The sequence below is a fragment of the Myxocyprinus asiaticus genome, chromosome 6 (assembly GCF_019703515.2).
Source record: "Myxocyprinus asiaticus isolate MX2 ecotype Aquarium Trade chromosome 6, UBuf_Myxa_2, whole genome shotgun sequence".
NCBI lineage: Eukaryota > Metazoa > Chordata > Actinopteri > Cypriniformes > Catostomidae > Myxocyprinus > Myxocyprinus asiaticus.
This window is the reverse complement of record NC_059349.1, coordinates 19759979-19777861: the sequence shown is the minus strand read 5'-3', so window position 1 is coordinate 19777861 and position 17883 is coordinate 19759979.

Below are 17883 nucleotides of genomic sequence, written 5' to 3'. Positions count from 1 at the left end.
CTCTTGAGAGAAGTTGAAGCCCCGTCCCCCAGACTCTGAACTAACAGAGAGTAATACACTGATGCATCATGACCTTTTCCAAAAGTAGTAATCACCACTTCCAGAGTATCTGCCGCTTTAGGGGGGTGTATGCTACCCCCAAAAATAGTACAGAGCAGGTGATGCAGCTGTAAATACCTAAAGAACTGAGATCTGGGAATCCTAAAATGTTGAACCATATTTTCAAAAGATCTCAACACTCCACTCTCATATAGGTCACCGAGCATATTAACCTCCCTCACAATCCACTCGGACCAGCAGAAAGGGGACTTATTAATATGTAATTTTGGGTTCATCCAAATGCTCGAGGCAACATTTAAATAAATGTCCAAATTAAACACTCTGGACACTTTTATCCATACCAAGTTCAAATGCGAGATAACGGGGTGTAACTTTACTTCTCCGGTTAGTTTAATAGAAAGGCTTTGCAATGGCAAAATAGGGGCAAGAACTTCCTATTCAATACAAAACCAGGGAGGGGCTCTCTCAGGTGGAAGCAACCAATGAGCCAAATATCTGAGACCGAATGAATAATAATAAAACAAAATCTTGGGTAGGCCTAGCCCACCTTTGTCAATCGGCCTATGTAACTTATTGAAATGTAATCTGGGACGCTTACCATTCCAAATGAAGGACTTCGCCATACTATCAAAATACTTGAAAGAAGAGAGGCGGACTTCTATAGGGAGAGATTGTCGCAGGTAGTTGAATTATGGAATACAATTCATCTTAATAACATTAACCTTCCCAGTCATAGATAAATGTAATGAAGCCCACCTGCCCACAACGCTTGAAAACCTTTTTATTAAGGGGTCAAAAATTAACTCTAAATAAATCACACAAATTTGCTGGGAATAAAATGCCCAAATACTTAATGCCCTGTTTGGGTCTCTGGAAGGTGCCTGGCTGAAATGCCGTTACTGGGCAGTACGCTGTCAGAGCCAAAGCTTCAGATTTAGACCAATTGACTCTGTATCCTGAGAACTTAGAAAAGGAATTAATAATTCTGTGGAGGCAAGGCATAGATCTAATGGGGTCGGAGAAAAATAATAAAATATCATCTTCGTAAAGCAAAAGCTTATGCGCCAAACCTCCCGCCACCACCCCTGGAAAATCATCTTCCTTTCTTATCGTGGCTGCTAATGGTTCCAGGGCAAGACAGAACAATAATGGGGAAAGAGGGCAACCCTGCTGGGTACCCCTGTCCAGAGTAAAATAATCTGAAATTAATCCATTTGTTTGTACCGCCGTTACCGGGTGTCTATAAAGTAACTTAATCCATCCAATAAAAGAATTCCTGAACCAGTATATTTTCAAAATCTTAAAAAGATAATCCTATTCTACCATATCAAATGTCTTTTCGGTATCAAGTGAGATGGCAGCGACGGAGTCTGATCATTCACCACTGACCACATGATATTGATGAGAGCTGCGGCCCCTGAATAAACCCCATCTGATCTATATGTATAAGAGATGTAATAACTTAATCGGTTGGCCAAAATGTTTGACAATATTTTTTATGTCTAGCTGGATTAGGGAAATTGGACGGTAACTCTTCCACTCGCTTGGATCTGTGTCCTTTTTAAGAATCAGACTGATCCGGGCTTGTGTCATGGTTGGTGGAAGCTTTACATTCTTTAATGATTCTGTATAAACTTCTAACAAAAGTGGAGCCAGTTCTGTAGCATAAGATCTAAAAAATTCAGCAGCAAAGCCATCTGGCCCCGGAGCCTTGCCTGTAGGCAAAGGCCTTAATTACCTCGTCAAACTCCTTTTGTTCATTCGTCAGTTTAGGGAGTTCTAATGGTTCCACAAAGTTTCTAATATCTTCATCAGTAGACGAAGATGTGGAACTATAGAGATCAAGATAGAATTCTTTAAAAGCATTATTAATATCAATGGCCGAGGTAAATATTTTACCACCAGCAGATTTCACTGAGGGAATGGTAGAAAAAGACTCTCTCTGCTTTATATATCTAGCCAAAAGTTTCCTTTCTTTGTCCCCCAACTCAAAGTATGACTGTCTTGCCCTGAATAGCCATAACTCCACCTTCCGCGACAAAATAGTATTATATCTGTATTTCAATTGGGTCAATTCTCTGAGACCATCAGACGACATTCAGTGCTTCAGCTCTGCCTCGGCACTTTTAATATTCCCTTCCAAATCCAAGAGTTCTCGTGCTTTGGATTTTTTAATGAATGAGGCATACTGTATGATCCGACCCCTAAGATCCGCCTTAAGTGCCTCCCAATTCACGCCCACAGAGGTTACTGAGGACCAGTTGATCTCCATATAAACACTGACTATAGCCTTTAACATTTGTTGGAATTCAGGATTTTGCAAAAGGGATACATTAAAGCCGCAACTATATGATTTATTTTTCTCCATATGTGGCAGCACCTCTAAACTCACCAGGGCGTGATCTGAGACTAAGAAGTTTACAACTGAGTAATCAACAACAGATTAAATGAGGGACTTGGATATATATATAAAAAAAAAAATAATCTATTCTAGAATAAATATTATGGACTGATGAAAAAAAAATTATTTTCCCTACCAGATGGTTTCAAAAGTCTCCAAATATCTGTAAGACCAAAATTTTCACACATCCTGTGAAGCGTCAATGTTGCTCTAGGGGGCTTACACCTTTTTGCTTCACTATGATCAAGGACTTTAAGGAGATTAAAGTCTCCTCCCAATATTATATCATGAAGGGTGCCAGCGGCTTGTAACATCCCTTCATATAAAAAAGATCTATAAAAAAGCTCTGATCATCAACATTAGGTGCGTAAATATTAGCTAAAATCAACCATTGCCCCTGAATTTCTAATTTATCTTTAATCTGTTTGAGACATTTGAATTGTAGATGTTTACTTATCAATGTAATGACTCCCCTGCTCTTACTTGAGCCAGCACTAAAGAAACCACCCCATATCTTCCCAAATTTTTCAGCTTCCTGCAGGGAAAGATGCGTTTCTTGAAGAAACACTATATCATATTTCTTACGTTTAAAGGTGCAATATGTAAAATTTTTCATGTCATATTAGCCTATTTTTTGCCATTTTGTGAACGGCTTGTAAGGCAGGAACGTTATCATGGTCAAGCGAAAACTAGAGTGAACATTGGCAGGGCTTTTGATTCATGGAAGGACCTTCGTTAGGTTTTGGGGATCAAAACTGACCCTGAATTGGCATTCTTCTTATTGAACATGTAAGCTTACATAACGGCAAAGCATGTGAAATATAGTGCCATAAGGATTGATCTGTATAATTTTAGCTAACTTGATCTTGCCTGCTAACGCTGACGAATTACAAGCTACCTTGGTTTGTAACTTTCAAATAACTTAACAAATAATTTAATAAATAATCTCTTTATACTAAAAGTCAGGTTAATGTCAGTGTTAATCTGTAATTATTCAGCAAGGTAAACTACAATAATACATGAAATGAATGCTAGACAATGTTCAAGATAATGCAAAAAGCTCCATTCATTAGTGTAATGTAACTTGGTTATACAGAAAATATATACATTCTATTATTATAAAACAATAGTGCATCGATATATCAAAATGACAGTTGTGATGGAATCACATCAATACTGAATTGTGTCAACATATTTATAATGTACAGTCTATTTTATAAACAGCTATTGTCATCATCCACCAAATGATAAAGCTGGCTAGCCAGCTAACGTCGACATAGGCTATCGTATAAATGCAGTCATTGTATCATGCAAAAGTGATTACTTCAAACTACAGTCTCGCATAATCAGACCAATATCCACACTTTGTTTTAGCCCTGTTCCAGCACTGGAGAGTCAAATATAATAAGCAGACTCAAAGTTTGTAGTAAAACAATCATAACTGTGTAATTTTAATTATGCTACCACATCTGTCAGCATGATGTCGGTGAATCACATTCAGCCTCTTTGTACGCTGTCATTGTTTTGGTCGATGCTCACTGGCGTCCCTTTGGAGTGTGTGCGCAAGCATGAGCATCAGGTAGCTGGCTGCAGTTCACTTAACGGCCACAGGTGTCATTAATAACAAGGGTTTCTGAATCTTACATACTGCACCTTTAAGAAAAGAAATAACCTTCCTTATTTTTATGGGATGCCCCAACCCATTCACATTCCACGTGGAGAGAGACAATCCACTCATATTAACATGACATTTTGACATATTTAAAAAAATAGATTGTGTGTCAAAAATAAAATGTTAAAGACCACATTCCCCATTAGTGCAACAAACAAACCACGAACAAAAAAAAAAAAAAACTGAAAAAAGAAAAACATGCACATTAACCCCATGCACTACAGCGCCAACCAGCATCCATCCCTCTAAACTCTAACAGTCCATGTACGCCTACGAGAGCCCTTGTGACAACTTTGCCGTCGGATTTCTCAAGTCCGGTGTTTCTACACAAAAACTGGTAAGACAGAATGACACAACAGAAGATAATCAATAAAACAAACTCCAGCCCTATAAGCGGCATAAACACACACACAAATTTTTTTTAGATTCATCACTTAATTGTCTCGAAGGTGTGTTCCTCCACAAAACAAGCTCCAGCCGCTTAGTGGAACTAGCAAACTCCATCAGCTGGTGCAAGAACTGCTCTGACTCTTTTGGCTGTAGCAGGAACTGATATAAGATTTCTGTCAGACTCACATACTGCTGTTCCCTGAACTTATTCAGATTCTGAAAGTCAGTGCTGACATTGTCAGGTAATGTATCATTTGTGAAATGTAACTGTAACATTGTTTCTTTTCAGCACATGGTCTTTTAGTATCTAGGAGCACAAGATTTTCAAACATTGACACCTGCTGAAGGTTTTTATCCAGGCAAGTTTTGACTGTTTTACTGCTCTTTTGTATAACTCAGGAAGTCTGATTCTGAAATCCTACAGTGATGACATTAATTAAAATAGTAATTGGAGAAGCTTGGCGTTTAGACACAAACTAACAGAGCTGAGCTGTATGAAAATGAACAGGATGAAATAGAGATATTAGCACTGAACTGAGGAGCATGTTTTCTGCAGGTTAATCTAACCTGTTTAGCCAAGCACACAAATATCTTTTGTTCATAGAGTGCAATGCAATAAATGGTCTGGTATTGACATTATATCTGATTAGCTGCTCTGAAGTGCTACTGAATTGTGGTACCTTTACAGAACTGAATATGTGTAACACGACCATGGAACTTTGAGCCAACAGGATTTAAACTGGTAACACCTTTCCATGAACAAAAAATGTATGCTAAATAAAGACTGTTCTGAACTACTAAGGAGTTAACCTGCTGAGTGTGCACTGGATGAATGCTGACTGCTGTAGTATTCCAGAGACACAGTCTGTTTTCACAAGAGTCCGAGTGTCAGTTCTTGGCTTATTTAATAAGCTACTCACTAGAAGCCCTTCATTAGAACTTGTTTACTCTTACGTCATGTTATTAAAGCTGCTGTAAGTGTATTTAGGAAAACCACAGATAAAACAAATAGCAATTAACAAATAGCAATTTGCTGTTTGATTTCATGTTTATTAATGGTTAATGAGAAGATTTTTAATTGGTACTTAATACATTTAAAAATTACTGATTAGATTTAGCAAAGCATGTAATGTAATTCAAGTGTAATCAAATAAGATTAAAAAGTGTAATCTAAGAAATTACATTACTTATTACAGTTTAGTTATGTAATTTGGAAGCAGTACTGAATTACATTTCAGAAGTAATCTACAAACACTGCAAATATCACTGATGAAATTACAAGATCTGCAAACACATTTCAAATGTATAAGGCATATACTGTATGTCTTGCTAAATGAGACCTTAGTCAGAGTAGACACCATATTTGACACAAATGAAAATAAGATAGACGTTCAGTCCATTCAATAGGTTGGACAGTCTTAATGTCGTAGGTGATGTCTAATATTCACAAACCATGTTTTCCAGATTTTTGTCCACTGAAATGTTTTTTGGAGAGGTGTCTTCTGAATATTTTGTTGGTGGATTATTTTGCACAATAGTGTAGATTACTGTGCACTGAAAAAAAGAAAGAAGTACTTTCTACATTGAATAAATTAAAGTGTGAACTTGAAAATATTAAGTAAATTCAACATTTGTACTTAATTCAAATTCAATGTAAAATAATAATGCTCTAGCTTATAAGTAAATATTATTTATTATTGTTATCTTTACAATGCAACATCATGTATTAATCCTAAAGGAGAAATCTTGTCATATTTATTTGCTAATTTGAGTACATTTCACAGGTAAATAAAATAAGGAAATTTTAATGAACTTTTTGGAGCTGGTGTTCCCAGCATACACCGGGCTTGAATAATTAATGAGTTTGCAGAGTTTCACTGTTTGCAAGTTGATTTGCACCAATTGTATTGTTGATTTTGTTGTCATGTTTGGTAACTTCTTGATTTGTGAAGTCTGAAGTTCATTTTCTACTCAAAATTACCTATTCGTGATTAAAAAAAAAAAAAAAGAATTATCTGTTGACTGTTACAGTCATCGTCTTTTATGCATCAAGTGTTCAGGTCTGTGTGCATTGCTGTGAAATTTGTTTCTATTGCCATTAAAGTAGTGAAGGCTAAAGTTAATGAAACCATGCATGTTTTTTTCTATTATAACCATTCAGTTCTCATTCTTAGTGGGCTGTCTATAATCTGCAGGGATATAAGCAGCTCAAGATTCTTGTGGTGATCACATGGGAGTCAGATGGTAAACTGCAGGGACTCTTTCAACATACGACATCCAAAATATGTTTTGTCCAAGAACATATATAATGGTACACCCATATGATTTAACACAAATATCATTATAAAAGCTGAGTAATCTATAGAGCCAAGCAATCTGTGCATGTTCGAACATCTAAAAATCAGTGTGTAATAACAGTCCTGGAGGGCATGGGTACTCATGGAATTAACTCAGCTAGAATATGTGACCAGCTGACATCTTCAGTCTAGCAGTGCTCACCTGACTCCACTGGCTTCAGGGCCGAACTTGCAAATGCTAACTCAGAAGTTAAATGTCCACTTGATGCAATTAATATGGATTTGGTGCTAGTAGATAGCTGTGTTGACTGTTGAGCTTATTCACTCAAAAATTATCATCTACTTATGTAAAAAAAAATCATGCAATTTATGATTGCTATATTTTCACTTAATAACAACTTAAATTTCTGTCTTTTCCTCACAAAAATACAATGTATCGTGCCAGAATGCTTGGAATATAGTGCACAAGTTGTATGGACTTTTTGGAGCTTGACAGCCACTGATCCCCATCTACCGTACTTTTTTTGTATAGGAAATGCAGCCTGGACACTGCTAGATATCTCCTTTTGTGTTCCATATAAATTAAAATTATACTGCATGTTTCAGATGAGATGAGAATGAGTAAATGATTACAGAATTTTCATTTCTGGATGAATTATCCTTTTAAGAACATATATCCTTTTTCATAATTCTGTTGTTGCAGAAAGGAAGCGTTGGCACCTTTAGGTATACACTGGAAAGAAAAAGTATGTGAACCCTTTGGAATTACCTGCATTTATGTATACATTTGTCTTAAAATCTGGTTTGATCTTCATCTAAGTTACAATAATGAACAAACACAAATTTGTTTTAAATAATAACACAAATTATTGTATTGTTCTCGTACATATTGAATGCATCATTCAAACATTTACAGTGTAAGAAAAAGTATGTGAACCCTTAGGCTAATGACATCAACAAAAGCTAATTAGAGTCAGGAGTTGGCAAACCTGTTATCCAATTAATGAAATGAGATTGGAGGTGTGGGTTAGAGCTACTTTGACTTATAAAAAGCACTCAAACATTCAGAATCAGAATCAGAATGAGCTTTATTGCCAAGTATGCTTACACATACAAGGAATTTGTCTTGGTGACAGGTACTTCCAGTACACAACAATACAAAAACAGCAACAAGACTTTTTAAAAATAATTAAAATTGAATAAAAAAATAGATAAATATTGAAAATTAAGTTATATATATATATATATATATATATATACACACACACACACGTACACATATGTAGTGCAAATCTAAATACAAATCGGTTATGTACAGTGCAAGGGAATGTAATGGCAGAAGAGATAGGATGTGTTGGATAATATAAAAAGACTAAGCTGTGTATTGCACATTAATTATTGCTCAAAGGGGCAGTTTTAACTGTTCATGAGATGGATAGCCTGGGGGAAAAAACTGTTCCTGTGCCTGACGGTTCTGGTGCTCAGAGCTCTGAAGCATCGGCCAGAAGGCAACAGTTCAAAAAGGTAGTGGGCAGGGTGAGTAGGGTCCAGAGTGATTTTTCCAGCCTTTTTCCTCACTCTGGAAGTGTATAGTTCTTGAAGGGGGGGCAGGGGGCAACCAATAATCCTCTCAGCAGTCCGAACTGTCCTTTGTAGTCTTCTGATGTCTGATTTCGTAGCTGAACCAAACCAGACAGTTATTGAAGTGCAGAGGACAGACTCAATGACTGCTGAGTAGAACTGTATCAGCAGCACCTGTGGCAGGTTGAACTTCCTCAACTGGTGAAGGAAGTACAACCTCTGCTGGGCCTTTTTCACAATGGAGTCAATGTGGGTCTCCCACTTCAGGTCCTGTGAGATGGTAGTGCCCAGGAACCTGAATGACTCCACTGCTGCCACAGTGCTGATTAGAATGGTGAGGGGGTACAGTGTTGGGGGGTTCCTCCTGAAGTCCACAATCATTTCCACCATTGGTTTGGTTCGTTCAAGGTTGTTTTGACTGCACCAGACAGCCAGCTGTTTAACCTCCCTTCTGTATGCAGATTCATCTCAGATTAGGCCGATGACAGTGGTGTTGTCTGCAAACTTCAGGAGCTTGACAGAGGGGTCCTTGGCAATGCAGTCGTTGGTGTGGAGGGAGAAGAGTAGTGGGGAGAGCACACATCCCTGGGGGGCACCAGTGCTGATTGTACAGGTGCAGAAAGTGAATTTCCCCTGTCTCACAAGTTGCTGCCTGTCCGTCAGAAAGCTGGTAATCCACTGACAGATAGACGTGGGAACAGAGAGTTGGTATAATTTAGTCCAGAGAATAGCTGGGATGATGGTGTTGAAAGCTGAACTGAAGTCCACAAAAAGGATCCTTGCATATGTCCCTGGTCTGTCCAGATGTTGCAGGATATGATGCAATCCCATGTTGACTGCATCATCCACAGACCTGTTTGCTTGATAAGCAAATTGAAGGGGATCTAGAAAGGGTCCAGTTATGTCCTTCAGGTGGGCCAACACCAGTCTCTCAAATTATTTCATGACCACAGACGTCAGGGCGACAGGTCTGTAGTCATTAAGTCCTGTGATTTTTGGTTTCTTTGGGATGGGGATGATAGTGGAACGTTTGAAGCAGCATGGGACTTCACACTGCTCCAGTGATCTATTGAAGATCTGTGTGAAGTTGGGGGCCAGCTGGTTAGCACAGGATCTAAGACATGCAGGTGAAATGCCATCTGGGCCTTGTGCTTTCCTTATCCTTTGTTTTCGAAAGACGCGGCTCACATCATCTTCACAGATCTAAAGTGCAGGTTGAGTAGCAGGAGGGGGGAGGAGGGGGGTTGCAGGAGGTGTTGGTGTTTGTGTGAAATGAAAGTCAGAGTGAGTGTGGGGTGTGAGATTGGGCCTTTCAAATCTGCAGTAGAACACATTCAGGTCATCAGCCAGTTGTTGGTTCACCAAAGTGTTGGGGGTAGGAGTCCTGTAATTCGTAAATTGTTTCATGCCACTCCACACTGATGCAGGGTTGTTAGCTGAAAACTTGTTTTTCAGCTTCTCAGAGTATCTTCTTTTAGCCACTCTGATTCCCTTATTCAGTGTGTTCCTGGCCTGATTGTACAAGACTTTATCCCCAACTCTGTAAGCATCCTCTTTGGCCTGACGAAGCTGCCTGAGTTCCGCTGTAAACCATGGTTTGTCGTTGTTAAATGTTAAATAAGTCCTAGTAGGAATGCACATATCCTCACAGAAACTGATATATGATGTAACAGCATCTGTGAGCTCGTCCAGGTCTGTGGCTGCAGTGTCAAAAACACTCCAATCAGTGCAGTCAAAGCAGGCTTGTAGTACCTGCTCTGCTTCGTTGGTGCATCTCTTTACAGTCCTTACTACAGTCTTAGCAGATTTTAATTTCTGTCTGTAGGTTGGAAGAAGATGAACCAGACAGTGATCAGATGGTCCCAAAGCTGCTCTAGGAACAGAGCGATATGCATCCTTTATTGTTGTGTAGCAGAGATCCAGTATATTTCTGCCTCTGGTGGGGCATGTAATGTGCTGTTTGTATTTAGGCAGTTCACGTGTGAGGTTTGCTTTGTTGAAATCCCCAAGAATAATAATAACTGAGTCCGGGTATTATTGTTCCTTGTCTGTGATTCGATCAGCCAGCTGTTGCAGCGTGGCATTCAAACACGCTTTGGCGTGATATACACACTCACCAGAATAAACGAGGAAAACTCCTGCGGCGAGTAGAAAGGCTTACAGTTAATAAAGAGCGCTTCCAAATTAGGACAGCACATCTTCTTTAACGTTGTTACATCTGTACACCAACTTTCATTGATGTAAAAGCATGTTCCACCACCTCTCGTTTTCCCCGTTAACTCCGCGATGCGATCTGCTCTGGACAGCTGAAAGCCCGGCAGATGTAACGTGCTTTCTGGAATGGCTTCACTCAGCCAGGTTTCTGTGAAGCACAAGGTAGCAGAGGTTGAAAAGTCCTTGTTTGTGGGGGTGAGGAGATGTAGTTCGTCCATTTTGTTAGGGAGAGAGCGGAAATTTGCAAGATGAACGCTCAGCAGTGTTGTTCGAAAGCCCCGCCGACGGAGTTTGACCAGTGCGCCTGCTCATCTCCCTCACCTGCATCTCAGCGCGTTTAAACAACACAGCCGCGCCTCCAACTAAAATGTCAAACAAAACGTCCGAATATTCAAAATCCGGGAAAAGATTGACTGGTGTATGCTGTCGAATGTTCAGCAGTTTATCTCTGGTAAAACTGACTGGAAAAAGATTACTAAACACAGGACAAACAAACAATAACAACAAAACAATAGAAGCGCTCCACACCGAGGCGGCCATCCGTGGCGCCATCATGATATACTGAGTTTGCTATTCACAAGAAGCATCTGCTGGACTGGACCATGCCTCGCAAAAAAAGAGATCTCAGAAGACCTACGATTAAGAGTTGTTGCTTTGCATTAAGCTAGAAAGAGTTACAAAGTTATCTTGAAGAACTTAGATGTTCATCTGTCTACATTTAGACAAATTGTCTATGACTGGAGATGATTTAGTATTGTGGCTTCTCTCCCTAGAAGTGGCTGTCCAGCTAAGATGACTCAAAGGGTATACTGCAGAATGATCAACGAGGTAAAAAAGAACCTTAGAGTGACAGCGTAAGACTTGAAGGAAACACTGCAACTAGTTAACATCTCTGTTCAAAAGTCTACTATACGGAAAGCATTAAACAGGCATGATGTCCTGCCATGGAAGGAAGTTGTTTTCCAACAAAACGTTGCTGTGCACCTGAAGTTTGCCAAAGTCCACCTTGACACTCTACAATGCTATTGCGAATATATTTTATGGACTGATGAAACTAAGGTTGAATAGTTTGGGAAGAACACGCAGCACAATGTATTGCGTAAATAGGGCACCACAAACCAACATGAAAACATCATTCCAATGGTGGAGGGAGTTGGAAAGCATTTTAACATAAGGCTGCAACATAACAAATTGTGAAAAAAATAAAGGGGGCTGAATACTTTCTGAATGCACTGTACATGCATAGTCAGCACACCTTGGCATTTTCTCGTGGCGTTCCAGTATGCTGATAGGTTTTTTGACAATCAGCATAAAATCTTTCTTACATACCTTGCAGTAGTTTTTAGGAAACTCAATACAGAATTAAGTTGGAAGATCACATTCAAATATTGCAAGTGATTTACATATTTCAGTTTGTACTATGCTTTGTCTGAGCTCCTTTACTAGCAAACATATCCCTTTCAACAATCTCCACCCATCATTTTCAAAGGTGTCAAACCACAAGTCTTTCCTGGTTTCAACAGTACAAATATAAAAATATAACTGTCTTTCAATTGTATTTGTATTTTGGTATTCCTAAACAAATTATTTTAAAATAATGAAAAACAGCCAGGAGGAGAGCCATGTTGTACTTACAGTACTTTATCAGGTTTCTATTGGTAAAACCAGTAGAACATTCTTAAAATCTGCCCAAGAGTAAATTAGACATTTCCTGGCAGTGTAGGAGCTATGCAGTGCTCAACAGTTCATTCAAAGATGTTATAGACTGACCATCTTCTTACATGATTTTTCATAAAATAATGAGTTCCGGTTCTATTATCTGATTGGAAAAATGGCATTCCAAGAGTGCTGATATTTAGTATAGCTGCACTGGAGTGTTTCACTCTTTGTATAACTCCGCTTGTCCATAATTTCTGCGTCACTTGCGTCACCAAATGTAATTGCAAAAATAATGATTGTTTTCAAACATGTTTCGAAAACACTCCCCACATATATTATACTATCAGACTTAATGGGAGTATATCAGGGTATTCAGCCATGTGTCAAATCACAACAGGATATTTGTCATGCAGCACTACAACCAAACTACAACCAAATGGCAACAGGTTAAAATGTTGTGTTTTGGAATGACTTCAACCCAGTTGAAATGGATAACCTGGAGTATACTATAGAAAAAGAATATCAAAAACATACAGTATTTAGTACAGTTTTGTAATGAGAGTCGCTCTGTAGGATTCAATGTTTAGCTGAAGTTACTACTACTAAAAGAGGTGCAGTCAGTTACTATAATTAAAGGCTCATATATTTTTCCACCAAAAACTGTAAATGTTCTTTTTGTCATTCTGTTCAATAAAGCCATAAATAAATGTCAAATATCAAGTGTAATTGATATTTATCCTTCAAAAACAAAGTAGTGAGTCTTGCCCCATTCAACATGTCATGTGTGGTCTCTTGGGAGCTCCTTTTTTCTGAGTGCCGGGACTAAATCCGCCTTTATATGCATGCAGTGTGGCACGTAGTAAAAGATATATAATATATTTAGATTTATTTTCTGTTCAGTTAGGGTCATGGACAGAAGGGAAAAAACAATGCTAAATGCAACTTACAATATAATCATGCAATAGTTAAGATTGCACAATAAATATACTTATCAACCTTTAAAATGGAAGAAAAAACACTTCCCATATCTGTTGTTGATGTCCAATAGAAGCTATGCATTCAACTGAACTCTATGATATTGTACAATTTTGACATTTTAGTTGGAGGCGCGGCTGTGTTGTTTAAACGTGCTATGAGATGCAGGTGAGGGAGACGAGCAGGCGTGCTGGTCAAACTCCGTTGGCGGGGCTTTCGAACAACACTGCCGAGCATTCATCTAGCGAATCTCCGCTCTCTCCCTAACAAAACGGACAAACTACATCTCCTCACCCACACAAACAAGGACTTTTCAAACTCTGCTGCCTTGTGCTTCACAGAAACCTGGCTGAGTGAAACCATTCCGGACAGCACGTTACATCTGCCGGGCTTTCAGCTGTTCAGAGCGGATCGCATCACGGAGTTAACGGGGAAAACGAGAGGCAGTGGAACATGCGTTTACATCAATGAATGTTGGTGTACAGATGTAACAACGTTAAAGGAGTTGTGCTGTCCTAATTTGGAAGCGCTCTTTATTAACTGTAAGCCTTTCTACTCGCCGCAGGAGTTTTCCTCGTTTATTCTGGTGAGTGTGTATATCGCGCCAAACGCGTGTTTGAATGCCGCACTGCAACAGCTTGCTGATCAAATCACAGACACAGAACAAAAATACCCGGACTCAGTTATTATTATTCTTGGGGATTTTAACAAAGCAAACCTCACACGTGAACTGCCCAAATACATACAGCACATTACATGCCCCACCAGAGATAGAAATATACTGGATCACTGCTACACAACAATAAAGGATGCATATCTCTCTGTTCCTAGAGCACCTTTGGGACTATCTGATCACTGTCTGGTTCATCTTCTTCCAACCTACAGACAGAAATTAAAATCTGCTAAGCCTGTATTAAGGACTGTAAAGTGATGGACCAACGAAGCAGAGCTGGAACTACAAGCCTGCTTTGACTGCACTGATTGGAGTGTTTGAGGCTGCAGAGACCAATCTGGACAAACTCACAGATACTGTGACATCATATATCAGTTTCTGTGAGGATATGTGCATTCCTACTAGGACTTATTTAACATTTAACAACGACAAACCATGGTTTACAGCGGAACTCAGGCAGCTTTGTCAGGCCAAAGAGGATGCTTACAGGGGTGGGATTAAAGTCTTGTACAATCAGGCCAGGAACACACTGAATAAGGGAATCAGAGTGGCTAAAAGAAGATACTCTGAGAAGCTGAAAAACAAGTTTTCAGCTAACAACCCTGCATCAGTGTGGAGTGGCATGAAACAACTCACAAATTATAGGACTCCCACCCCCAACCCTGTGGTGGACCAACAACTGGCTGACGACCTGAATGTGTTCTACTGTAGATTTGAAAGGCCCAATCTCACACCCCACACCGACTTTCACTTTACACAAACACCTCCTGCAACCCCCCCTCCCCCCTCCTGCTACTCAACCTGCACTTAAGATCTGTGAAGATGATGTGAGCTGCGGCTTTCGACAACAAAGGATAAGGAAAGCACAGGGCCCAGATGGAGTTTCACCTGCATGTCTTAGATCCTGTGCTAACCAGCTGGCCCCCAACTTCACACAGATCTTCAATAGATCACTGGAGCAGTGTGAAGTCCCATGCTGCTTCAAACGTTCCACTATCATCCCCATCCCAAAGAAACCAAAAATCACAGGACTTAATGACTACAGACCTGTCACCCTGACGTCTGTGGTCATGAAATCATTTGAGATACTGGTGTTGGCCCACCTGAAGAACATCACTGGACCCTTTTTAGATCCCCTTCATTTTGCTTATTGAGCAAACAGGTCTGTGGATAATGCAGTCAACATGGGATTGCATCATGTCCTGCAACATCTGGAATGACCAGGGACATATGCAAGGATCCTTTTTGTGGACTTCAGTTCAGCACCATCATCCTAGCTATACTCCAGAATAAATTACACCAACTCTCTGTTCCCATGCCTATCTGTCAGTGGATTACCAGCTTTCTGACAGACAGGCAGCTGTCAGAGCTGGGAATCAAACTTGGGTCTCTGGCGCAAGAGTCTTAATTTCTACCACTGAGCCACAGAAGGGAGTTGAACCCAATAGTCAGACGCACTCTTAAAAGAACTCAGAAGAGTTTATTAACAAAAATAGCAAAAGAGTACAAAAACAATTTCTTACTGACAATCACAAAAAACAGAAAAATCTTTAGTCCAGAAAAGGATCCGAAAGGAGGAAAAAATAATCTCCAAAAAACTCAGGAAAAAGACATAAAATAAACACGGGGAAAGAACAAACCAAAAGGCTTACAAAGTTTAGTACTTGGAACTAGAGCAGACTTATGGCAGTAACTGGCTAGGAACATCAATAACCAAGCAAAGAAACAAAGGAAGTGATCAACTTAAATACACAGTCCAGAACGAGGCACAGGTGAAAACAATAACACATGATAAAATGGCGGGAAACTGAAATGAAACACAATGAGGGCCTCTAGTGGCCAAAATAAAACATTAAAGCAAAAAACTCTGACAGGCAGCAGCTTGTGAGACTGGGGAAACTCACTTCCAGCACCTGTACAATCAGCACTGGTGCCCCCCAGGGATGTGTGCTCTCCCCACTACTCTTCTCCCTCTACACCAATGACTGCATCACCAAGGACCTCTCTGTCAAGCTCCTGAAGTTTGCAGATGACACCATTGTCATCGGCCTCATCCGAGATGACGATGATTCTGCACGCAGAAGGGAGGTTAAACAGCTGGCTGTCTGGTGCAGTCAAAACAACCTTGAGCTGAACACGCTCAAAACGGTGGAGATGACTGTGGACTTTAGGAGGAACACCCCAACATTGACCCCCTCACCATTCTAAACAGCACTGTGGCAGGAGTGGAGCCATTCAGGTTCCTGGGCACTACCATCTCTCAGGACTTGAAGTGGGAGACCCTCATTGACTCCATTGTGAAAAAGGCCCAGCAGAGGTTGTACTTCCTTCGCCAGCTGAGGAAATTCAACCTGCCACAGGTGCTGCTGATACAGTTCTTCTCAGCAGTCGTTGAGTCTGTCCTCTGCACTTCAGTAACTCTCTGGTTTGGTTCAGCTACGAAATCAGACATCAGAAGACAACAAAGGACAGTTTGGTCTGGTTGCCCCCTGCCCCCCCTTCAAGAACTATACACTTCCGGAGTGAGGAAAAAGCTGGAAAAATCACTCTGGACCCCACTCACCCTGCCCACTACCTTTTTGAACTGTTGCCTTCTGGCCGACGCTTCAGAGCTCTGAGCACTAGAACCGTCAGTCACAGGAACAGTTTTTTCCCTCAGGCTATCCATCTCATGAACAGTTAAATTGCCCCATTGAGCAATAACTATGTGCAATACACAGTTTAGTCTTTTTTATATTTATCCAACACATCCAACCTCTTCTGCCATTTCATTCCTCTGAAAAAAAAACAACAAAAAAACATTTGCACTGTACATAACAGATTTGTATTTGCACTGTACATAACAGATTGTATTAGATTTGCACTACCCATGTGTATGTGTGTACGTATGTGTATAATTATTTTTATTTTTTTATTTTTTATTATTATCTATGTCTTGCTGCAGTTTTTGTATTGTTGTACACAGGAAGCTCCTATCACCAAGACAAATTCCTTGTATGTGTAAGCATACTTGGCAATAAAGCTCATTCTGATTCTGATTCTTGTGATATTGTACAATGTCACTTGGCAGAAGCTAGCCAAATTAGGTAGATGCCAATATGGACCGGTTGTGTGACATGCCCTCATCCTTGAAAACCATAAATAAAGCTATGAAATGTCAAAGAAAATTCGACCCAGACTACATTAAATACAGGTTCTCTTGCAACAAGGATAAACATGATTTGTTTTCATTACAATTTGCTGTGTGCTATGAATTACTGGCTATCGAAAACATAACATCATCTAAATTCAAGGCACCACAATTGTCAGTTTTCCTTTTTAGAAAATTTGTTAACGTTAAAATGTTAATAATTTTGCATGTTGTTGGATGTTTGCATATTGTCCTCTAAGCAAAATCATAAAACATCATAATGAATCTTAAACTGTACTTAACTTCTCTTCAGGATTTTTGGCAAACTGATCACTTTGATGTCAAATGTAAGATAAGAAATAAATTAAATTAAGTTATTAGTAATTAAGTTATAGTAATTAGGCTATTGCTATACTTGTATATATTGTATGGACCTACAGAGCTGAAATATTCTTCTAAAAATCTTTGTTTGTGTTCAGCAGAAGAAAGAAAGTCATACACAGACATCTGGGATGGCATGAGGGTGAGTAAATAATGAGAGAATTTTAATTTTTGGGTGAACCATCTGTTTAATGTATTAGGTATCCTGAACAAACAGTTAACAATATATTTACAGCATTTATTAATCTTTGTTACTGTTAGTTAATAAAAACACAATTGTTCATTTTTAGTTCAAATTAACTAATGTTGTTAACTAATGTTAACAAATAGAACATTATTGAAAAGTGTTACCAAATAATCAATAAAATTGTTTTTTTAATTTTGCAAACCCACAGCAGAAAAAGAACTTCCTCAAATGTCATACATTAGCTGTTTCTGTTAAACACACAA